The sequence below is a fragment of the Emydura macquarii genome, unplaced genomic scaffold (assembly GCF_026122565.2).
Source record: "Emydura macquarii macquarii isolate MOO-44397 ecotype Brisbane River unplaced genomic scaffold, CSIRO-AGI_Emac_v2 contig_2681, whole genome shotgun sequence".
NCBI lineage: Eukaryota > Metazoa > Chordata > Testudines > Chelidae > Emydura > Emydura macquarii.
The window spans coordinates 330,654-355,196 of record NW_027132818.1 but is presented as its reverse complement, the minus strand read 5'-3'; the positions used below and the strand labels follow the sequence as shown (position 1 = coordinate 355,196).

General features: G+C 41.9%; 2 long non-coding RNA genes and 1 pseudogene across 2 annotated transcripts; 2 read left to right on the top strand and 1 right to left on the bottom strand.

Annotated features, from left to right (window-relative positions):
* Positions 1-9,095: 9,095 nt before the first annotated feature.
* On the bottom strand, positions 9,096-13,468 carry LOC137164695 (uncharacterized). The gene is made up of 4 exons (XR_010923163.1): positions 13,379-13,468; positions 12,981-13,064; positions 11,861-12,004; positions 9,096-9,608 (listed from the first exon to the last, which is right to left on the bottom strand). It is a non-coding gene; the product is annotated as an uncharacterized lncRNA (long non-coding RNA).
* LOC137164696 (uncharacterized) lies at positions 10,309-11,866 on the top strand. The gene is made up of 3 exons (XR_010923164.1): positions 10,309-10,327; positions 10,802-10,978; positions 11,485-11,866. It is a non-coding gene; the product is annotated as an uncharacterized lncRNA (long non-coding RNA).
* A 247-nt stretch (positions 13,469-13,715) lies between the features above and the next one.
* On the top strand, positions 13,716-17,451 carry LOC137164692 (kinesin-like protein KIF2C; annotated as a pseudogene).
* The last annotated feature ends 7,092 nt before the right edge of the window (positions 17,452-24,543 follow it).

The following is a 24,543-nucleotide window of genomic DNA, read 5'->3' as shown; positions in this document are numbered from 1 at the left end:
GGTGAAGATAGAATAACAGTTAACAAGAGAGCCTGGGGAGGTTGACACTTATCTAGAACATACATTGGAGAAAGTACTAACAACCTTGAAATCCCAGAACAAACATCACACACTTGAAAAAACCAGCCAGGCCACCAAAAAACCCACACACAAACCACACATGCATTTAAGTGTTTGGACTAGCTTTATTAAAAATTGGTTTAAAAAAATCCTTCTGGAAGGCTGCATACAATAAAAGGATGGTATAAAGCTCAGATCTCTTCCTGCGTGAAAAGTCTCTATCCCATTGGTTCTCAAACTGGGGGTCACAACGTGGTTATGTGGGGGGCTGCCAGCTGTGAGCCCCAACTCTGGCCAGGCGCAGGGCTGTGAGCCTCCCTGCTTCCTCCTGGGGGAGGGCGCGACCAGTGATACAGATACAGTTCATGCCCCCAATGTTCCTCTGCATCCCCCAGGGGGCTGAAAGGGAGGGGGAGCAAGGAGCAATGTCAGGGCTGCCTGTATCCAAGTCACTTTCCCCACCTGGGCAGCGCTATGAGGTAAGCATCAGCAGCTGCTGCTCTCTGCCCTCCCCTTACACAGCCCAAGTGGGGAAAGTGACCTGGTTGCAGGGATCCCTGACATTGCTCCTCACTCCCCAACAGCCCCTAGGGGTGCATGCAGGAGCAGGTTTCAAGGTGGGAGCAAGCATCACTACCAGCCGCTCTGTGCGTGCAGGTCTGTTGCCCCAGGTGGATGCAGGAGGGGGGAGGTGCAGGAGTTCGAGGTGAAGGGGGCACAGTGCAGGGGTTGGGGCGCAGGGGGAGTGGGGAGCCCACAGGGGCCAGAGGCAGGAACTCATAGGAGCAAGAAGGGGGTCGCACTCAGGGTCTTGCTGTGTGAAAAGGGTCACTCACACAAAAAAGTTTGAGAACCAATGCCTATCCACGCAGCGCTTCGAGATACTAATATCCTGCTTAGCCACTTGTATCTTCATTGTTGGGAATATTAATTTAATAGCACAGAAATGAGTTTTGAAAGATGTTTGATTTTGACTTTGCTTTCCAAATAATGCAACTTGTCTTGGGCGGATTCATTGCCTCTTGAATCAGGTTTTCACACTCCCACTCTTAATCAATCTAAAGCACACCCCAAGGCTGATAAGATGATGCTACCAGGAATAGCTGTGGCACCGGGCAGCCTTTGTCCTTTTTCCTGTTTGCTCTTTTCAATCAAGATAGCGTTGTATCTGTCTAAAGAAGATATGACTTGGGTTTATTTTAGCAAATGGTCCCGCCTATCCTATTTGTCTCAGGCATCTGCTAGGACTGAGAAATTAAAGTTTCACAATTGGAGGAGGAAAAAAATAGCAGCCACTATCATGCTTCTGAACTGTGTGCGTTTAGATAAAAATGTAAATTTCCTTTGTGTAAGATGCTGTCATGCTGCTTTCTGTCACCAAATTTTGAGCCTCAGAGGCCCAGATCCTCAGCTGGTGTCAATAATCTTAGCTCCATTAGCACTAGATCCTCAGCACATTAAACAGGAGATTAGTTAAGGAATCCATCCTTCTTGTCACATCTGCCCCCTCTCATGTAAAATCCCACAGGAGGAGAATTCTGACTGTCCCCTCAAGATATCTTCTGCAGATTATTCCTTCAGGTGTAAAGTGTTCACCCCATGTGTGACAGGAAAGACTTCAAGCCCCCACAACCTTGCAGAGGGGGATGAGTATGCCTCATGGAGGAGACGCCACAAAGAAGTTAATGCAGTCTCAGATTCCTCATGGGATTGGTAGGGAAAGATATGCCCCCCCCCATCTCTCCCCACTTTGCTCTCACACATCCTGGACACTACAGAGGGATCTGCCCAGGGATGGCTCCCTCATGGGAAATTGTGTGCAGATCCAGGGGATTCCATCCAGCCTCTTATTTAACTATTATTCTTACTTTAAAATTCCATACATTGAAGTTCTTTCTATGGTACTCGTATGACCCTATAAATGCATGTCCTTACCTCTGGGGCACCCCCTCCTGCCCAGACGCAGCATCACAGGAGAGTTGGCTTCTTGTTCTGTTGCAGTGGCCGCTTTCTCAGACACAATGGTCAGTCCTAGCCAATCCCTTGGCTGGGCTGCTTTCCTGGGTCTTTTGTTGCTCAGCCAGGTCACACAACAGTTCAAGCCCCTTCCAGGGTTCAACGCGAAGCAGACAGGTTCTTTATCCCTACTGAGCTGACTTTAGACAAAAGGTCCTTTGTCCCTCCTGGGCTTGACCCTAACACCTCCCTTGTGTCAGGGTACTGACCCTTCCAGGCTGTTCCTTGCTGGGAGTCCAAGTACCACTTAAAATAGCCACTCCCCATAGCCTTCTATCTCATTCCCTGGTCCTCAGACACCCTAGTTCACCACCCATCTCCACTGTAGGGCCACACCACAGAAGATAACCCTGATTCTCTAGCTCTGCTTTGTAGCCAAGCCTAGCTACTAGCCTTCCAGAAAGAAGAAACTCTTCCTAGCTTGTCTCCCCTTTGCTCTCTCTGCTCCTTACACAGCCTTCCTCCTCCTCCAGGAGGCAAGCAGTTAATCCTTTCCAGGTGCGGAGCATAACTAATTAGGTTCTCTCCCTTGCCTTACAGGTGATGGGGATTAAGCCCCATCACAGCACCTCCCACCCTCATCACTGTAGTGTCTGAGCACCTCCCACTGCATTTCATCCCCACAGCACCCTTGTGAAACAGAAAAGCATCATCCCCATTTCATAGAGGGAAAACTGAGGCACAGGGTTACATAAGTGACTTGCCCAAGGTCCCAGAGGAAGACTGTGTCTTAGCAAAGAATTGAGCCCAGGTATCCTGCATACCAGTCTAGTGCCCCACCCACTAGCTCAGACTTGCACCTACTTTCCTTCCTATTCATGCAGATGCGTGAAGGAGAAATGGCGCAGCTTTATGGTGATACCATAAAGCGAGGAGTTGTTGCAAACCACTGGCCTTTGGCTAGCATGTTAACAGTGTGGGATTATATTTGAGAAATTGGAAAGATTATGGCATTGCTGGTTTTCAGAAAACTGAATTACCCATATTAGCAAGTCAAAAGTTTTCAGCCTAAATCTCAGAAGGGCAGAGCCAATGACTTTAACATTAGACTTTTTTATTTGAAGTAATGGCTCTTGTGCAAAAAAGAAGGGGCTATTCCTCACAGGATCAGGCCCCTAAAAGGCACACAGCAGCTTCAGTGCAGTATATGAAGGATGAGCCAGGCTTATTTCATTCATTTACAGCATAGTAGTTAAAATCCCTCAGAATGGCATTTGTTAATATTTTTCTATCATCTTTTAATGCTTCCCAATACGCAGAATACAATTAATGTTACACCTAATGGATATTGAATATCTGTAATATTATTCCCCTTCCTCACCTACGTTGTATGCACATTATTTCCAGAGAACTTCCACTGGGATTTTCATTTGACTGGCACTTTTAATTGCATTGCCTGGTATAGGCATTGGGAAAGGGGTACTATTGCAAGAGGAGACTTTGCAGAATGGTTCCAAAGCTGAAGAGTCATTTCCTGATATTCAGCTATTTCCATCTGAGCTATGCTGCCTGTGCGGACAACATGATGCCTATCAAAGTGAGTTTTATCTAAAGGGATTTGGATAGAATATGTTCTGTAGAGACCTCAGGCATTGAAAACTGCAGCATTTTACTTGCTCCGTAAAATGAAAGGTGAAAAGTATACATATTGATTTTTGTTTTATTAAACTGTATTTTGCAGTAGCACAGAGATGGACCAAAAACTAGCTATCCATCCAACCTCCCCACTCCAGGACTTTGGGACTTCCAATAAAATGAGACCTATGTCTGAACCACCACTGGTTTTTGTTTGGTTGAGACCAGTTGTTTTACAAAAGCACCTTTGGCTTTGCCCATATTTATTTCAAATGGATATGGGCACAGATAAGAACAATGTGTTCAAACAGCCTCCTGCCCTAAACACGGACTTTCAGAAACACTGAAAACCAGGCTAACTCCATCCCTGGTTGGGGATTTGTTTTTGCAAAAGCAAGACAACCACTGAAGTTTTATTTAACAAATCCATGCACTGATTTTGCCCATTAAAAAAAGGACTCTCTCTGAAAAAGGAAGCCAATGTGCGTTCATTGATTTGCTGGTGGAATACACAGAACAGAGCCAATGCTCTGCTAAGGGTCAGACTGTTCCTGGCCTTTCCACAAGCACTCAGGGGTGATGAGTGGGCACATGCAATCTTCCGTCCAGCTTGGTCTCCCAGCTCAAGCTCTAAGGACAATCATCAGCTTTCCTCTGGGGGAGCACTAGGATTCCTTCCTCTGTGTGCCCTCTGGGGACCCAATTACACCAAAAGGCAAGGCAGGACCACTGAGCTGGCTGGCTGCAGCTGGGAACTGACTATACAGTCAATATGTTGGTGCAGTATGAGCACTCTTCTGCATGCTGGGGAGCCCAGGAAGAGTTAAAGTGGGCCAGTGCCCACCGGGTTCAATCTGACAGTAAATTGCTACTCATGTTCTTTAATTGGTTGAAATTTTGGATTTGTTTTCTAGATTCCCATTTCCTCCTGATACTGAAATTACAGTGACTGAGTTAAGATCCGGCTGCTCTCTGTACTGTGCTAATATTGCAGTTAACAATAATCTGATCAAGACTGAGGTTTCTGAATGCTCCCCATTTCATCTTGGAAGTTTAGTTAGTCCAACAAAGTGAATGCTGACAGCTTCTTGGTTTGGTCATTTTATTCTCTGGCACGGAAAGGTGAAACTCCATACATGCTATTAAGATTAATATTTTAAAATAATTTAAGGCCCAGCCTTCAAATCTTTTTTCTCACCAGTAGTCCAAATTCATGTGAGTAGTCCCACTGAAGTCAGGGAGAATCCTGGACACAAAACTAATCATGCGAACAAAGGTCAGGTCCTAACACTGTTTTTAACCATATTTTCCAAACCCTAAATATTTGAAAGAAACTGTTGTCTCTGCAAGATACTTTAATCATTAATATTAAATCAATCCCTGAACTATCTTTAATGATCCTACATTACACAATTATGATTTACAAGTTTTAGGCAAAATGCACTGCAAAATTTTAAGCTAATTGCAAAACTTATTCAGGATTCACCTGATCTGACTTCATATCCAGCCCTGGGGGAAACACAGCTTACCAATACCAGACAAGTATGCAGGTAAGGTGAGCAGGATTTGTCCTGTTTTCTTCTTTCTGGGTCTGATTTTCATCTCCCTCACACCAATATGAATCAGGAGTAACTCCATTTAAGTCAAGGAAAAGGGGTAAAGCTAGTGTGAAGCCAGATTCAGACTCTCGGATCTTTAGATAAAACTGGTGCATTCATTAATATTGCATAGAATGTGGCACCAATACACACTTACATCATGAATCAAAGCTATTAACCCTGGAAAATCAAATAGCAAGTAAACGAATTATGCAATTTTCCGAGAAAAATAATAACTAACCAGGAGTATCTGCAGGTTCTGGAATCAGACGTGTGAGTTGATCAAGTATTACCAAGCATCCAGCAGCTCTTCTTAAGAAGATTTTTTGAAAAAACTACTCATTTCTCACATTGCACTAAGGACTATTAACATGTGTTCTTGGGACAAGTCTGTAATACTCACAAAAATACTAAATGCAATATATTTGGTACTTGGAGAGAGCAGCCTCACTGAGCAAGGAGGCAGGATGGTAATTACATTTATAAAACTGAACTATAATGGTAGAGGTGGGCTACAAATAAAAACTTCTATTGCAATCTCCCTCCTTTTCCAATGCAGAAAGACCATCATTGCCATGCTGGATCACACCAGTTGTCCATCTAGTCCAGTAGCCTGGCTCGGATAGAACCAGCTGCTTCAGAGAAGATGCAAGATACCCTTCAGTAGGCAATTATGAGATAGTTTGCCTGCAGGGAAAGTCTCTGCCTCATCCCCATTAGTTAGAAGATGGCCTAAACCCTGAAGCATGAAGGTTTCTGGGGGACAAAAATTGAATCCAAATTCAAACCACTCCCAGATTTGTTTTGCTTTCAAAGTCAAAAGCTGAGGCTTTACAAAACCAAACCACCTCAAATGACTCTTTACAGAGATAGATGGGGGGAAAGAAATGCAATATTCTATCTAACCCACAACCCTAAAAGCTCTAGTGATTCAAATAAAATGGTACCTGAATCTGAACTACCACAGCTATGCAAACCCATCCCTATGTACTGATAGCACCCCCTGGAGATAGCAACTTGAGGGTATCAGCATATCTATGGTATACCCACTACATCAGGTTTCCCTACAGCAAAGCCTTGGAGATTTTGGCAATTGGAAGGGCTATCTATGATCCAAACATTAGCTAATTTCAAAGAGCACAGCATAAAATACGGTCTATGAATTCCAATAAGCATTGTCTCTGAAGAGGACTTCTCAGAACTGAGGAACTCTTTATGGGTATTTTAGCAGAGATGATGCTTGTAAGTAATCTCATTCTAAAGCAGTTCATTTTCAAGAATACACTTACATCACTAATTGTTTCCACAGAAAGTGGTGTTTAATGCAGCAACATCCTCTCATTTTTCCTCTCCTTTCTCCCCCCGCCTCACTCAAGGGCTTCTATCCCTTCCCTTTACAAGAGCCATCTTGTTTGATGTTAAGATTCAGAAATGCATTTCAGTCACTGCCATGGACTGCTATTTCTCACAGACCCAAGAAATAAATTTTCTAACAAAAATGATCAGACTAAATTTGCCTTTCTGCTTGTGAATGGTCCATGAACACATGCCAATTTTTCTCAAATACATTTGCTGTTCAATGTTATTTGCAAAATAATTTATTACAATAAATCCTGGAGCCAGATGCTGATGTTTTAAAGCACTGATTTCAGCAGTTATTCCATATTGACACTGGAGTGAGGCTAGAATCAAGCCCTTGCTCTGGAGATTGTTTAGCGAAGGAGGCTGGTTTGCAGCCTGGGATATAGGCAGTCAGGGTTCTATTTCTGACCCTGTCACAGACTGTCTGGTGACCTGAGGAAAATCACTTGGGCTGAAATTTCAAATCTGCCTATGGGAACTGAATATCCAAAGCCGATAAGCAACTTTGAAAACCTCAGCCTGTATTATTATTTATTACCTGCACTGGGGTGGCACCTAGGAACCCCTTGTCAGGGATCCAGGCCCTATTGTTTTAGGAATTGTGAAAACAGAACAAAAATATGGCTCTTGACCCAAAGAACTCACAGTCTAAATATAGGTGGAGAGACAGACAGGGGGAGTAAAAGGAAACAATGCAACCAGGGTGCATTGGTTAGCTATGCTTGAAAGCCTGGGTCACGTAGCTGTACATTTCCATTTCTGGAATGGCTGGTTTGACTCAGGTATCCAGTTTGAATACTCAGTTACAAATTCAAAATTCACTTTTACTAAAATTCACTTAAAATTCACTGTTTCTGCTAATACTCCTCCTGCCAGTAAGCTTGTTTGCTTCCTGATCTAGCAAACGAGCAGCACGAGCACAGGTGATGTCAATTCATTTTAAAATTCAAATGAATATGCACTGGAAAATTACTATTTCATATGTCAAATTCACACAAGGTAGCCATTCCTTAAAAACCATGCACAATGTGTAGTTAAATGATCATTATGAGACACCAAGTGTACTTTTTTGAGGCCCCAGAGTCCTTTGGCCTTTGCATATTGGAGCCAGTTGTTAGTCAGCATACTTTGGGGAATTCTAAGGAGGTTTTTAACTTACTTACATTTGCCATTTAGTTGCTCAGTTGCCTAAATAATCCAAATTGTGTCAAACCAACTGGATTGTTCTTCATCAAAAGCCTGATCCAAAGCCCACTGACGTCAGTGGAAAGACTCTCACTGACCTCAATGGGCACTGAATCAAGCCCTGTGGTTCTAACATTGTCTAATACCTCAACTCTCATTTGCCTTGAATTTAAACTTACTGTGCTTGGCCTGAACCTTAGCTGAGCATTCTCAGCTCCTACCGACTTCAGCAAGAACCAAGGCTGTTTGGCACTTCGCAAAAGCTCAGCTTTTCACAGGATCAAACCTACGACGGGCACAATCCTGCTTCCACTGAAGTCAATGAGAGTTTTGCCATTGTTACTGTTGAAATCAATATTGGGCCCCAGATCTACAAGATCTGAGGTAGCTATTTAAACATCTAGAAATAGCTTCAGGTCCCTTAAAGCTGAAGCCCTGTAAAAATGTGGTGCCAAAGTGTCTGGGATCATGTGGTTAAAAGCCGGTTTTCAGAAAGCAGCCTGCTTTTGTGTATGTGCACCGTTCAAGCACTAACACCTGTGTGTACACTTGCTAGATTTGACACCTGCACAAATAGTTGACAGAAATTACATGCACCAAGTCCATTTAAGCAGGCATTAATGCTTGAAAAGTGCATAAGAGACCTTTACATTCAACTGGTATGAGCACAAAAGGAAGCCCTGGGCATTTTAAAAATTATGGACTAAAGGTCAATGGTCCAGATCTCCTTAGCTGTTACAAATCAGGATAATTCCACTGACTTCAATTGAGCTATTTATACCAACTGTGGATTCTGACCCACTGTACTTTGTATTCACATTTATCACAGGGAAATTCGGAAATTTTCTACAGGGGGGGATAATATTAACTATTTCTAAGCTGTCTTATAAGAGAAGGCTCTAAAATCACTGTGCAGAAAATCAAGTGTTGCCAACTCTCATGACTTTATCATGAGTGTCGTACTGTTTAGTGTTTTTCTTAAAGCCCTAACTCCTGGAGTCAAGTAATTATGTAAAAATTAGCTTTTTTTTTTTTTTTTTTTTTTTTTTTTTTTTTAAAAAAAAAAAAAAAAAGGTTCCTAGCCTTTATGACAGTCAAGACTGTTTCAAGTCTAAGGGCATCCTCAAGATTCAGAGAACGCAAATAAAACAAAAAAACAATAGTTATTGATGTTTTTAAGTGTTATGATTTTTTTGAGGCTTGACTCAGTTTTGAATGCTTGGGACTGGCAATAGGGAACATCAGAAGAACAGCTAATTCAGAGGCATTTGGTAATTTTAAGGAAAACAATTTATATGCTTTGTTTCCTCCAACTCCCTCCTAAAGCTAGAAATTCAACAGTTAATGCTGTCAGCAAATTTCTCTTGCTGTTCTTTCTTCCTTTCTCTTAAGGACAGTTGCTTCCACTTACCTGGCTACTTACAGAAGCCACCTCAGAGAAAGATAAGCAGGCATTCAGCTTCTCTGTCAGTACACTCAGAGCTGTGCTGCACGTGAGCAACAGCCACTATGGACAGTTACAGCAGGACAGATCAACTTTAAACCATCCTGTTTCAGCTGAGTGAATGAAAGAATGGCATTGCTCTTGAGTGAGCTGAGATGGGGGGGGGAAAAAGGGTTCTGTCTGTAATGGCTAACCAAGAGTTCTCTTTTCTTTAGCTTTGTACCCAAGCTTAAAGCCTTGAACATTTGACATCAGATGGTTTTAGTGATAGGTCTTTGATTTCCCGCTCTTTTAGGCTTTCTGTGGGATATTGAAGTTTCTTCCACTCTCTTCTTAAATAGGATACATGATATAGCAACCAAGCTCACCTGCAAAAAAACACAGCATGAATTCAGTCCTATAAAAGACAGAAGAGTGGAAACATTTAGACAGACTCAAATAAGCTAAAACAACTGAAGGTCTATCAATTCTCTGAAGATATTAAGCCCTGCTGGTGGAACTCTAGTCAAGGCAGGAGATGCATGGCAGGAGAAGTTCAGGGGGACCAATCGGTTCAGCGCAAGAAAGGCACTTAAGCAATGATATCTACACTGGTAACAGGCCAGAAAACCACTGATTTTACTGCTCTCGGATGAGTGGCTTTTTATAATGTCACAGCTGTGAGATAGCTCAGAACCATACATCAAGGGAAATGAACCTACAGCACATGAGGAAGTGTGAAATGAAATGGGAAAAAATCAGATAGGATGAAGTAATGCATACAATTGCCAATATGTAACCACAATATACTGACCATTATATTTTACACTTATATAACAACATCTTCCTCCTGCGTACCTCAAAGTACTTTACAAATATGAAATAACCCTCACAGCTCTGCCCATCATAAGGTAGGTAAGTATTATCAATCATCCCATTTGACTAATGGGGACATTGAGGAACAGGTGTAAGATTGAATTTTAAAGTGAATCCTGGTGGAAGATCCCAGCTCTCCTGATAGGGCTTGTCTACATTTGTGGTGTTGCAGCTGCACCACTTAGTGAAGATGCTACCCACACCAATGGGAGAATTTCACCCGTCAGCATAGGTACTCCACCTCCCTGAAAGGCAGCAACTAGGTCAATGGGAGAAGTCTTCTCATCGACCCAGAACTGTCTACACCGGGGGTCAGGTCGGTATAACTACATTGCTCAGGAGTATGGAAAATCTGGTAACATCCCTGATGTAGTTATACTGACATAAGTTTGTAGTGTACACCAGGGCTTATTGTCAGCCTGTGGAGATAGGCTTCTCCTTGTCACCTAATTAACCACTTTAAGCAACAAAATAGTCCAACCCAAGGTCAGGCAGGCAGTACCTAGTCCAGGAGGATTGCCCACCATATGTCACAGATGGAGGAAGAGTGGTCCACTGCCCCTGATGTTAATAATCTCCCTCTACAACATGCTCAGTATTTATACCAAAACCATTAGTCTCACTTTTACTATCCATGGATTTGGAGTCACTATCAAATTCTCCATCCTTCTTTATGACTAAGAGAGATTGTTTTGATTGGAATTAGATGAGCACAGTCAGTGCCACCTGCTCCAAGTTCTTCAGTTCTTGGAAATTCTGCAAAAGCCCTAGGATCTAACAGCTCGATCAGCAGAAGAGGAGAAGCAAATAAGTCCCTGATGCCACAGCACTCATTGGTTTTGTCCTTTGGCATGGATGCCCTGATCGTGGATAGTATCTGCAAGTAGGTATATCAGCATAAGTTTACAGTCTTGCCACAACTTACTCTTGTGTTACACATGAAACAAAGAGCTTTGGCTGTATTTGCCAGGAGGAAGTGGGAAGTTTTCATACATCAGATAGTGATGTTGTCATTTAAGAGGCGGTTGCTACCACCAGTATTTCATTTACCCTGAAGAGGATTTCCCTTTTATTTTACTCCTCCCACTTACCATCTGGAAAGAACAGCAGCTTATTTTTTCTTCTTGGCATTTCCTTCTGTTATACCGGGTCTGGGCTATAGTAGTGAGAGAGAAGACGTAGGGAGAGAGGAGAGGAGGAATGTATGATGTGGTATTAAGCCCTAATTGGGACCAGACATTCTGTTATCACTCTTGCCACATATAAGAGCTGAAGCATTTGCAGCTGTAGTATAGCTGCTCTCAATCTTTTTAAAACATTCTAGTTTATTCAATTCGGAGATTAAAAAACATCTGCTGTTTTTGTTTATTACTATTTATTTTTCTGCAGACATATAGGAAGACAAGGTCCCTCCCCCAAGAAGCCTGCAATCTAAATGACACAAACAAAACCAACAGCTAAAGCTCAACTATGAAAATGGCAGGAGACAGCTGAAGGCAATCTGCAATAGAAAGTTAAGGGAGTTTTTCCATTGACTTCAGCAGGCTTCAGATCAAGCCCTAAGTGGATTTTAAGAGGCATGGGGCATGGGTTGTTGAAAGGAAAGTACACATAATGTGCGAAACTGAAGATACTGATAAGGAGATGCAGTACAACCTTAAAAACAGCAGCAGTTCTTCAAGAATGAGAACTGACTAATATAATATCCATGCTTTAATAAAGGAGCCAGACCTAATCACATGAATTACAGACTGGAAAGCCTCACCTCAGGTCTAGAGGATCGCATTGAGACTCTAATTAAGGACACGATAGTACAGCACTTGGACAAGAAAAAATCCACAGGGTCAAATCAGCACAGCTTCTGTAAAAACGACTCGTGCCTTTCTCGCCATTACAGTTCTTGGAAAAGCTAATAAAGAGAGAAGATAAAGGTGACCTGATAGACATCATCTGCTTGGATTGTCTAGGGTGGTTTTTTTTTTTTTTTATATATATAAAAGGTCCATTATAGGAAACAAAGAAAAATAAACAAATAGCCACAGGGTAAAGGGCAATGTTGTGTTCTCTATTAAAAACTGCTCAAACAAACAATAGTGTACAAAGGGTCACGTTCTAGAAGCTCTCTGTGCACAAGCTCACACTGAAGGCAGAGGGAGAGCTGGTTGAAGTTTGTCAGAAAATGCCAATTCATTGAAACTGAAGTTGTTTGTGGGAAGGGGTCAGCTTCAACAAGTTTTCATTTTCAAAACTATTTTTTGGAGAAGTTTCAAAATATCTAAACATCTCATTTTGAAATAAAGTTTTGTATTTTGGTTTGAAATGACTTTTTTTTAATTTAAGTTAATATACAGTAAACAATATTAAAAAAATAGAAAAAGTTAAAATTTGAAGTTGTGTTTTTTCATTGTCCAATCTGAATTTTTTCCCCTCTGGTTCACAAAACTTTGAGATTTGACTTCTCATCCCTACTTCAGGATGGGAGATTTTTTTGAAATCTCAAAAATTTTCATGGGGCAGGAAATAATTTTTCCTGCCCAGCCCTAGTCAGTGAGAGGCCTGTATATGGAGGGTTTGCAGGACTGAGCCCAATAAGTGCTTAAGAACTCTCCGTAGTGTGGCAAGAATTAATAACTGGAGTTGAATAGGACCCACTGCTAACCACCCTTCGCAACAGGTCAGTTGCTAATGTAGACGGGGTCTTACTTAGAATTTTGAGATGAACATTAATTTTATATAGAAATAATCTCTGACAGGGAACTCCCACTTCCTCGTTCCCAAACAGTACCTCTGAAACAACTAGCTTGCTCCCCATAGTGTAACAGCAACAATATTTTGTCAGGGAACACAGTTGTCACCATAATAAACAAACTATCCATTACACTCACCTCATTTTCCAGTTGTTACATGTATCAAATTCAAGCTTATTATCCTCCTCTCCTTTCCTCCCCCTTTCTGTTTACAAAACTTTACTAGAGTGAAAGAAGGAGAAATAAACAGCTAAAAATATTAATCAAACAGTCAAAAGCGATTATTAAAAACTGAAAAATTATATATAATCTCTGCTCCTGATAACATGAAGTAAATGAAGAGTGAATTATCACAGGATGGGGCCAATCAATCAAAAAAAAATAGATTGCAAGTTAAAATTAGTAAAAGGAGAAAGAGCCATATCATGCCATCTGCATATATAGAGAAAAAACCTGATAGCCCAAAATTACTTGGTAAACACATTTTAACTGATGCTCAAGAAAGATGCCTCTGAAGATTTAAACTCACTACTTACTCTTCTAAAGAGCTAGCATTACATGCTTGTACTACAAGAGTGCCCAGTTGTCTGCATTCCTGATATTCAAGGTCTTCTCTTCCCAATTCATGGTTGAATCTATGGGCCAGTTCCTCAGCTGGTGTTAGCTGATGTCCTTCAATTGAAGCCAATTGATTTACTCTTATTTACACCAGCTGAGAATCTGGGCTAAAGAGTGCTACAAAGATGTCCTAGTTATTTTCTGAAGAAATGGTCTGTTCATATGATACTTAAGATCCACCTCTTTGATGGCCTTTGAGTTTTAATCACTTGAAGTAGATATTAGGAAAATTTCAGAAGGGATTTCCACCTTCAAATGGTGAAAGTTCAACGGCAGAGAGATGTCACAAAACGAAAGGTATGAGTGGAAAGGAACTATGGTCCAATATACTATAGCCCAACTTCTTTCTCAAACAGAACTCTTATTGACTTCAGTGGGATTTTTGCCTGCATAAGGGGCACCGGATTTGACCCATGTTTGAGTGTAAAAGATAGTACAGGTAAAATCACACAGATGATCTGAAGAACTAATTTTACAAAACATGACAAATTGTATCTCATTTCTAAGAAAGTCCTTCATCAGAGGTAGAGGACATAGATGGTAGTTTAACAGAGTGAGCAGTTGTTTTATAATATATTAAAACAATGTTTGGTGGGAGAAGGGAGGAAAATTTGGGGGGGAGAGAATATTTTATTAGTTCTCCTTTATTTATAAATTCCAGAGGGGTAGCCGTGTTAGTCTGTTTTCAACAAAACAATGAGAGTTCTGTAGCACCTTAAAGACTAACAAATTTATTTGGGCATCAGCTTCTGTGGGCAGAAACCCATTTCATCTGACGTCATGAAAGCATATGCCCAAATAAACGTGTCAGTCTTTAAGGTGCCACAGAACTCTCATTGTTTTATTTATAAATCCATTTCTGGGTGATCTGCAAGGTTGTCTTCAAGCTGTATTGGAGGGCAGAGAGGTGAATACTCTTATTGTTTCTTAGCCAGGAAATGATTACTTTGTGACCTCTCATTTGCCCTGTCTGCTGACCTCTGAGGATATTTAGCCTGGTAGTTAACATCTGTGGTCCCATCAGTAGTGCTGAAGTAAAAGGTACTTAATGCAGAGCAGCTCTTCTGCAAGGTTAGAAAGGATCAATAGGAGACGTGTTTAATGTGGTATCACTATCAGGTCTCATCTCACTTTTAAAACTGAAATATCCACAGTGGGACATAATCTTAGTCACACAGTAGTGAGATCTTTAACATGGCTCTATCCCTTCTCCTCAGATCTAGGAATATAGAAAAAGGCTCAATACACAGAGGAAATTACCAGTTTGGAATACACTGGAGCTTTTCTAAAAGAGAAACAATTGTGGAGAGTCCTCTGGCATTTAAATACCATGCTGCATTTTTTCTGGAGCTTGAACAGCACTTGTGGAAAACAGGCAGCCTTGCAACAAACTGAATAAAAAGGGGGTGGTTTTCCCCAGGGTATACATGCATCCACTGTTTGAAGCTAATCTTCTCTAACTGAAGGGGAAAATGGCATGCAAGGAGGTAGCTTCATCCATAAAATTCAATAAACTGCAATCCATAGAAGAAACCTATCCAGGCACACCACAAGGAAACACAATGAAGTTGTTCTTTCACTAAGAGAATTGGATTAATGGGGCTTTGTTATGTCCTACCACACAGTGATTCCTTTAGTTATCTTTAATATACTAATGAAAAACTACATTTCTAGGGCATGCTTCTGAGACCAGATAATTCAGAATTCCCTGGCCAAACTATCAGCCTAAAACATATTTACCAACTCCTTACTTTGGCCAAGCAGAGGACTGTAATTTTGGGGATTACCTCTAGGTAATTTTGAAGGTTGGCACACATATACATTTAAGCAAAGCAATGCTATTGAGGAGGAATTCTCTGTAACGTATGTCTCACAGTGTAACACTCAGAGTGAAATCCTGGCCCCCCTGCAGTCAATAGGGGTTTTGCCATCGACTCACATGGGGCCTGCATTTCAGCTCCACGCTTCAGAATGCAATCAAGTGTCAGAGAATCACCCCTCATTTATTTGAACTCCACTTTGTCAATAAAAAGTTGACAAGTATGCAGAAGATGGAGGATCCACCTCTGTAAGGATTTTATGTTCATGTACATGTACTACTAGCTCAACAGTGCAGTTCTACTGCTATTCCCAAGGGCAACTGCTCAGCCGAGTGATTCAATTGTCTGGCTTGGAAACTTGCTGATTTTTACAGTTGTTACAGTTTTCAACCCAAGTTGCTAAATTGGGAATTAAACAGCAGCTTATTTTTGTGTCTACATGTTAGCCACTTTTAACTGTCCCTTACAGCAGTATGTATGTCCATTATATATATTTTTATGAAAAAATGTAAAACTTCAGATTCTTAGATACATTACACAATGTTGCCTTTTAAGCTCACAGAGACACTTTAATTCCTAAACAAAACATGTGGAATTCCCACTCCAGCTCTTTTATGAGACAGACACCATTCAGAAAGCAATATTCGGAGACAGAATCTGACATGGTAATAGCAGTTTTAAAATGGAGTTAAATTGAGAGTGTTGGATTTGCAATATGATCAGTGAGGGAACAGAGAGGATAAAGAGATGCCAAGGAAGGAAATGAGACGGCTGGAAGCTTGAAACCCAAGTTTTGATTAATTTAGAGGAAGCAAGGATCTTGGTCACATTTTTCTTCTTTAAATTACTTCTGAATTGCATCTACTTGAACACAAAGAATACCATCCCTTTCTTTATTTTCACTTTTTCCCAGACTTTAGTGAATTAGCCCTTTTTCTACAGTTCCTTGCACTTCAAAACCTGGATCAGCTCTTTTGAAGAAGTATCTCCTACTTGTTGTTAATATGATGTGCTGTTGCTAAAAGCCCTGGGAGATTAAAGTGTTCTTCCACTGATTTATGGATGTTATTTTTTATGTCTGATTTGTGTCCATTTATCCTTTTGCATAGTGACAGTCCAGTTTGGCCAATGTACATTGCTGAGGGGCATCGCTGGCACATATAACATTAGTGGATGTACAAGTGAATGAGCTCCTTATGGTGTGATCGATGTGGCTAGGACCAGTGATGTTGTCACTGGAGTCAATGTTTGGGCAGAGCTGACAACGGGGTTTGTTGCAGGGATAGGTTCCTGGGTTGGACTTTTTGTAGGGTGTATGGTTGCTGGTGAGTAGTTGCTTCAGGTTGGGGGGCTGTCTGTAAGCTAGGATGGGTCTGTCGCCCACTGCCTGACCAAGAGATGGATCATCTGGTAGGATGCCTGCTTCCAAATCATGTTACGCAGAAGAGAGAAACTCCATGGCAAATTTTCCTTGGTAGACTTCTCTGGAAACAAGAGAGGGGTGGATACTTCTAGTGCTGATCGACAGACACGCATGGAAGGGGCAGAAATAAACAAGAGCCTGCTGGCTTTGAAGGAATGTATCAGAGCACTAGGTCAGAACAAATCTCATACACCTTTCAGGGAAAGCAAGCTGACCCAGGTGCTGAGAGACTGAATCACAGGGGCAAATTCCAGGACGTGTATGATTGCAATGATTTCTCAGGCATGACTTCATGTGAGTACACCTTAAACACCGAGATATGCTGACAGAGTGAAAGAGCTGAGTCCTCACAACGGTGAGAATGGTGAAATGCAGACCTGTATGGAAACAGAACGAGGAACTGGAGACCAGTGAAGAAGAGTCAAGCCTTCAGCACGGCCTCTCCAAGGAGGAGGAAGAGGCACTGTCTTCCCATATGTCCAGTTTCCGTGAAGCCATGACTCATATTAGTGAGTCAGAGGAGAAGGCTGTAGAAGAACTTGAAGAAATGAGACAAAAGATGACTGAACTGTTGGAAATGACAGCAGCCAAACTAGATCTGGAGACATTTATGAACAGAACCAGATGCTTCATACAAGAAGGATCAAGAAATTTCATTAGTATGGTAGATATCGTGGAGTCCCTGGCTCTTGCCATGCAGCTGGAGGAGCAAGCCAGCAAGCAGATGAGTAAGAGAAGGCCTCAGTAAATATACCAAGACCAGACCATGAAGCAAGGCTGGGCTCATCAACAGGAACAATGTGCTAAGAGAAGCTACAGGAGAAATAGTTCCTGTTTGAAGTCTGTAGCTTACATACATCTGATTTAGGGCTAGATCATGGTATGATATAAATAACTCTCTCAACACACCAGCTGAGAAGATGAGTCTGAGGATATATCTCCTTCTGTTCTTGTTGAACTGTAGCAGGAAGAGGCTATGAAAAGTTCTAGTAAGAAGCTCCACAGTAAAGAAGAGAGGGTGCAGAGTCATTTTAGCCACAATATGGTCTTTATTCTAATTCTAATCAAAACTACTGTTCAGAGTTGGAGGAAAGTAACTATTTCTATGATTCATTGTCATCCTATAACTGGGAGGAGAACAGAAAAATGAAATGAGGAAAGAGAAATCTGCACTTGCAGGGGATTCAGGATATTTCTAGTGTTTTGCTTTCATGTATGTTCTTTTTCTGTTTACTGTTTGTTTGGTTCCTGTATTTTCATGCACAGGATAATAATGAAAGAAGGTGACCAAGTTCAGATTACTAATTACAGAAAGCACACTGAGAAATTAATTTTAAAGACAGACAAAGGCGGGGGAAGGAGGAAGCTAGTTTTATGTTTATAAAAAGCACATCTCATTAGCACAAAAGCTTGATTCCATGTAGTCTGTCTCTTCATCTTCAGGATATGGAACCAGTGACTGCTAAACAGAGATTTCTCAGTCTATATTCCAGGGACCCCAGAGTTCATAGGTCAAATTCTGCATTGTTACACTATAGTAAATGCAATTGCATCAGAATAACTGACTGTAACTCAGGGTCCAGTCCAGTCCCGCGGTTGTGGCCCTTCTTTGGGCCCCGGCTCAGAGGAAGGCACCGCACCTTCCTACCAGGGGAATATTCGCATCTGTGATGCGTCAGTGCCCTGGCCCTCAGGCAGGGCGGGCAGGTGGGCAGTGTCCTCTAGTCAGGAGAGCAGGAGATGGTACTCACTCTCTGGGTGGTGAGGATAAAGGGGAGAGGAGGGGGACGCAGGCCCACTCGACTCCACTGCGTCTCCCAGCCCTCAGGCTCAGGGGACTCAGTCCAGTTCTGGAGGCCTAAAAGTCTAGCCAGTCCTGGGGGCCTGTAGGCCTTGGCCAGTCTAGGAGGCTCAGGGGCCCTATCCAACCCTTAGTGGTTGGTTGCTGAGGCCACTCCTGGGGTCCTCGCTCCAGGAGGTGCTTGCTTGGAGTAGCAGCCCAGCCCGGTTCAGGCCTTTGCTGCAGCCAGCAGGGTAGTACATCTACCTCCACCCTACTTTTTATACTCTCAGACCTGGCTGAGGCCCCGCCCCTCTGGTGCTGGATTGGGTGGCCGGCTGGACCTATCGCTAGCTGGCCTCCCGGTTGCCGGGCAGACTGGGTGGTGGGCCCTTTTACTGTCCCTCCCTGTGGTTGTGGCCCTTCTTCAGGCCCCGGCTCAGAGGAAGGCCACCGCACCTTCCTACACTGACAGTGTTTGGTCCTATTTCCTTAACACCTTCACTGAAATATCAATACTCTGTATGTGCCCACGGACAAGTGACAGGCAAACACAGAGTACACACAACATGTTCTGAACAGAATACACACAGGCACACACTATTTGATTTGAATTAACCCACTTCTTGGGGTATGGCATTATTAGTAACTCAAACAGAAAAATAAATCTCAGCCTAAACTGTCTCTCTAAACCTGGTGGCTCCTCGGGTTCCCTGGAAATACCCCAATTTCCCTTGCTCGAAGAGCCACTCCCACCTGCCTTCTTTCCAAGGTGGAAATAATGAGTCACATGTGGCACAATGAGTCAGCATCTCCCTGCCAGATTCCAGCTCCTGCTATGGGGTGGGGAACAGAAGAAACCCTTCCAGTTGGTGACAGTGGTAGACACAGCAGCTCCTCACTTCATTTTGGCTTAGTCTCCATGGGGAAAATGAGCTGTGCTCAGAAATACACCGACTAACACGTTTCAGTGAATACGATGGTAGATACCACTTAACATGCAGTAAAGAAAAAGAGCCATATTTAAAAAACATGTTAAATGGGCATAATTAAACCTAAGGTTAACCACAAACAGCTATCATGTTTGGAAAACACTGAGTCGTTAAACATGGTTAGTGCAGACAAACCCCCCAAGATACGATTTGATGGAGTTTATTTAAATTTGAGGTCATGATCAGCCTAATCCTTTGTCAGTTTTAAGGCCTGAAGAATAGGGCCACATCTGACTTCAGGCCCAGCCAGGACAACCCTACTGATCAATTCATTACAGAAACTCACTGCAGGACAGTAACTTTGTATCGCTTACTTGGAAGGCTGGCTCCATCTCTAAACACTTTCATTATACTGTCTCACTCCTTGGCTCCAACATTACCTGTCTTTTATTACGTATCCTATGGAAAGGTAATAAACCTCAGGGGTGAAATCCTGGCCCCATTGCAACCAATGGGAGCTGTGCCATTGACTTCAATGGGGCCAGGATTTCACCCCAGGTTTTTAATATTCCAATTCTTTTAACCTTAGTCATAACCTCACTACAATTGCTTAGGAGTGACAGTTATAGAACCCAAAAGTGTGTGAGATCACTCAGAGCTTTTCTGCTAACCTCTAAATGGAGCCAGTCCTTAGGGATGGATGGAATTTCACTGCATTTTTCCATTTCATTTGTATAATGAAAACATTATTTGGCTTATATTCTTTTGCCATTTTTGGATTTAAGGGGGACCCTTATATATATATATTTGTATATAATCTTCGCATCTTCTGAGCACTCACCAATGGCATACTCATTAGTGATCACCAGGCTCAAGGATCTGAAGTGTTTTAAAAGTGGTTTTACAATAGAGATTCCTTTTAGTAGTCCCTCACCCTACTGCACCCAGAAGTTGCACTGTATTTAACTTTACAAAGTGCCAAGGCTCACTGAGAACCTATCATTTTAGTTAGCCATAATTAGGTGCTTGCACTGAAATTAACTCTAAATAAAAATAGTCTGAAATGAATCGTTATGAAGATTTTAGTCAAGGAAATTTAGAAATCTAAATAGCTGACATAGCTACCGCCTCTTGCGGAGGTGGTTTTATTATGACAAGGGGAGAACTCTCTCCTATTGGCATAGAGCATTTTCACTAGATGCACCACAGCTGCATTGCTGTTGCGCTTCTAGTGTAGATCAGTCCTCTGATGCAGTGAGCTAGCTTCAGGAGTAATGTGTGTTATACATCAGTAAGTGGACATGACTATGAGTCTAAGAATGTAAGTGAGAGCCTGGCTGTGAGATTTCTTGCCCTCCCGTGACCCTTTATAGGACTAAGGGACTCTTGTCCCTGACCAAAGGTGAAAGGTTAGCCCAGCCCTCTCCTCCCCCCCGTCAGGACAGAGGGGTAACCAGGCCAAATTTGAGTAGTGTTGCTAACCTACAGGTGCCCATCTGCCCCTGCTCTTTTGTGGTCTTTCCAGTGCCCATGGGCACCAGGCACCCCCAGCAAGAAGCAGAGCAAAGAGTACTAGGAATCCCTAGGATGATGAGAGGGCTGGATCTGGGTTTTCAGTGTTTCCTGGGGAAGCAGAGATGCAGAAGGAGGATGGTGTCTGGGGCTCCCAGGACTGCCTAGCCCCTGGTGGGGATGGTCCTTTTCACCACATCTATGGGTAAGAGTGCAGAGCTGGGCATGGGGTGGGGAGGCTGCAGGGCTAGGTACAGGGCAGGAGCTTGGAACTTGTCAGTGATCAGTAAGTGGGTGGTTGTGGCCCATGGTTAGAGTAGGAATCATGCCGAATGGTTTGAACAGGAACCAGAGCACAGGATCAGAACCCAAGTCAAAGCCTAGGCACCAGAGTCAGAAATTGGAGCCAAAGGTCAGGACTGGGTGACCTTGAGCAAGGCAAGGCTAGGTCCAAGACAGGCATTATCACAGCCATGAGCAAATACTTTGAGCAGCCACCAAACTACTCTTGCTGTTGCTGGGTTTAAGGGCTGGTCTGCAGGCTCATTAGGTTGTCCAGTCAGACTCTGCTACAGGGTTTGATTCCTGACAGTGCAGGGACAAAGGGAGGGAAATGTGTGGGTTTGGTTGGAGGAGGAGAGGGTGGGCTTGGTGCAGGGCAGGGGAGGGAGAGCTCCTTAGGAAAATTCTGGTTGTGCCCCTGGCCTATTACCTGGGCACCACTAACTGTCCAACATACCAGGAACATGGCCAAATAGTAGGAATACACAGGAATGGTATTCTCTAGTCCTGGCATAGTCACTGACTAGGAAGTGAGAAAAGAGAGGCTAGCAAGATTTTAGAGAGAACACAGCTGGCAGAAGTAGTGCGATAGCTGGTCAGGCGTATTGAACCCTAAATTTACTACATCATTTTCATGATCCTCAAACAAGTGATGTGGGCAAAGACTACTTTGAATGAGACGCCTCTAGGAGCACACATGGGAGTCAGAGGCCTAGGAGACAAACGAGTGAGAACCTTGGGTGGCAACATTTCCCTCAGAGATATTGTTTCTAGCCATTTTTTCCAGTGCTGAGTCTACAGAGTAAAAGGCTCATGTGGCTTCTCCTGCAAAGAGTGTTATCAAACGCAAAGCTTGCTTTTCTCTATGAAAAACAAAGCAGAAAATATTGAGGAGGAAAAGCCAGAATTTAAGATTATTACAACTCAAGCACTATGAATGTGTTACACTAATGAGTAGAAAGTAAAAAAGTCTTAACTCACAGTTAGTTCACTTGAGATCTGATCCAAAGCCCACTGAATTCAGTGGAAAGTCTCCCATTGACTTCAGTGGGCTTTGGATCAGTCCCCTACTTTATGTTAGAAATGACATTTGTCCTGTGTGTCAATGCCTGTGTACTTAACACATTATAAGGATCAAATGATTTAGAAATGTATCACAGAAAGAAACACTTTGAATTAACTTGGATGCTTAAAAATATAGTAATGTTAGGGGTTTTTCAGCCCAGGGTTTAAGTGTAGAATTATATAAGTCCTATATTACTTGGAGAAAAATAAATACTATGTGTAAAAAAGTAAATAACTATCCAAAAACTGTATTTAGGAGTGTTAAAGTTTGCAGGCTGATTTTGAAGCACATAATGTAGATTACATGATATAAAGTCTTATTTATCAGCAATACGTTTTTTTTAATCACAGTGGACTTTCTGTTCCTTTGCAAAATTTGCATTTTGTTTGATAAGAATACTAGATCCTGACTAATCTTGCCACTTGTTTGCATTACCCAGAGATAAATTACATAAACCTTTTGTTAGCTATGCAAATAGTTTCCTCCTCTTTTTGTCTCGCAGAAACATAAGGACATGCAGGACTACGGAATACTGTTTTTCCATTTTATTTATGCAAAAAGGGAAAACGATTGTACTTGAAAATCATATAATGATGCCTGGTGCATGTGAATTGTTACTAGCAAGTACAGTTTGTTACTGATATGTTAGTCTGTGTGACAATATACAAGAACAAAGTAAATATTCTGTTAGAATGTGGAGAAAGAGGAAGATTAGAGTAAATTGATATAATCACTGACAGCATTCCTGGATTTGAAATGAAAATAGCTTCTCTTAACTAATGGCTGGGGGAGAAGAGGAAAGACTGGATTAAAAAGAATTTTATTTTGTTTCAAAATATTTCCCGTCTCCTTTCAGTCCTAAGTGGTTAAGCATGTGCTTACCTTTTAGTCAGTTAGTCCATTGATGTCTAACTACTCCCATGCTTAAAAGTAACATGTGCTTCCAGGTAAAATTTTCAAAAGCACCTGAATGACTAAATTCTATTCTCAAAAGCAATTTAGGCACTTAGGAGTTTCATTCAAAGTCAATGAGATTTAGGAGCGGAACTGCCTACATCGCTTTTGGAAATGGGATTTAGGCTCCTAAGTCATTTAAGTGCTTTTGAATCTGTGACCCTTAAGCACTGGTGTTTTTTTAAGCAGTTTTACCCTAGATGTGTTACTGGATGAGGGCCTTTGTATTCAGACTCAAGGCCATGCATAGGTAGCCTTCTTTAAAAAAAAAACAAAACAAAAAAAATCCAAACTTATAAGGAAATACAAACCACTCAGAAAGCATTCATGATTGTTCATATTTTTAGTTTATTCACCTTGACCCTTTAGCTCTTACTAACCACTAAGCTTTCCAACTATGGCAGAGAACTCCTTGTACAGAAAAGAAGTAAACAAGTTTCAGATTGTTGTTATAAAGACACACGTTTTGCATGTACATTTCTTATGTAATATCACAAGTAATGGAGCACCGCTGGGATGAAATAAACATAAATCAAACTGCAGCCAAAATTAGAAAGCCCTGACTTCTGCTATACTCTCTTACTGTCACTTCTGTTGTTCTCCAACTGAATAGCTGCTTTATCATGGGCACCTTCATGTCTTGGAAAAAAACCTATCCACAGAACTACAAAACCCTGTTGGAAAATGGCACTGACAGTTCAAGGGATTTGTGTGAAAGGTATTGACTTCTTTGCCAGGAATGTGGAGTTTTAGTAGGTTTTACTTCTGAATTGAAGGGCATTTCCCAAGCTCTTTAAGGGAGCTCTGCTGTCAGCTGACAGAAATTGCCTGAGATTATCAAGGAAGGTCATTACCTTAATTATTGCTCTTGTGTCATGGATAAGCGTCAATGCAGACGCAATTGCTACTATCATTAATGTTGGCTCTATTGCCATGGTAGCTTTCTTTACACTTTTTAAAAGGATAGCGAGACAGAGTATTTTCCCTTCACTTACCATTCAAACCACTCAGAAAGTATAAAGAAGTCATTTGCTAATGTGAGACTTTGGCTACTCAAACAGAGCATCAATATGTCAGAGCTTTGTTCAGAAATCCACTGAACACAATTGTTTTAACTCTGTTTCTGCTTCTATTTGCTTATCATATCTATGTTTGCTTACTCCCTGCTCCTTACTAGACTGCAGCAATATCACCCAGACTAACACCACCTCAGAAATTAGGAACTGGAGGTTGTTTTTAGTGCTTAAGTAGATAAATAAGGCCAAATTTTGCTCTTAATTTTAATTGTGGGATCCCATTAACTTCAGTGAAATT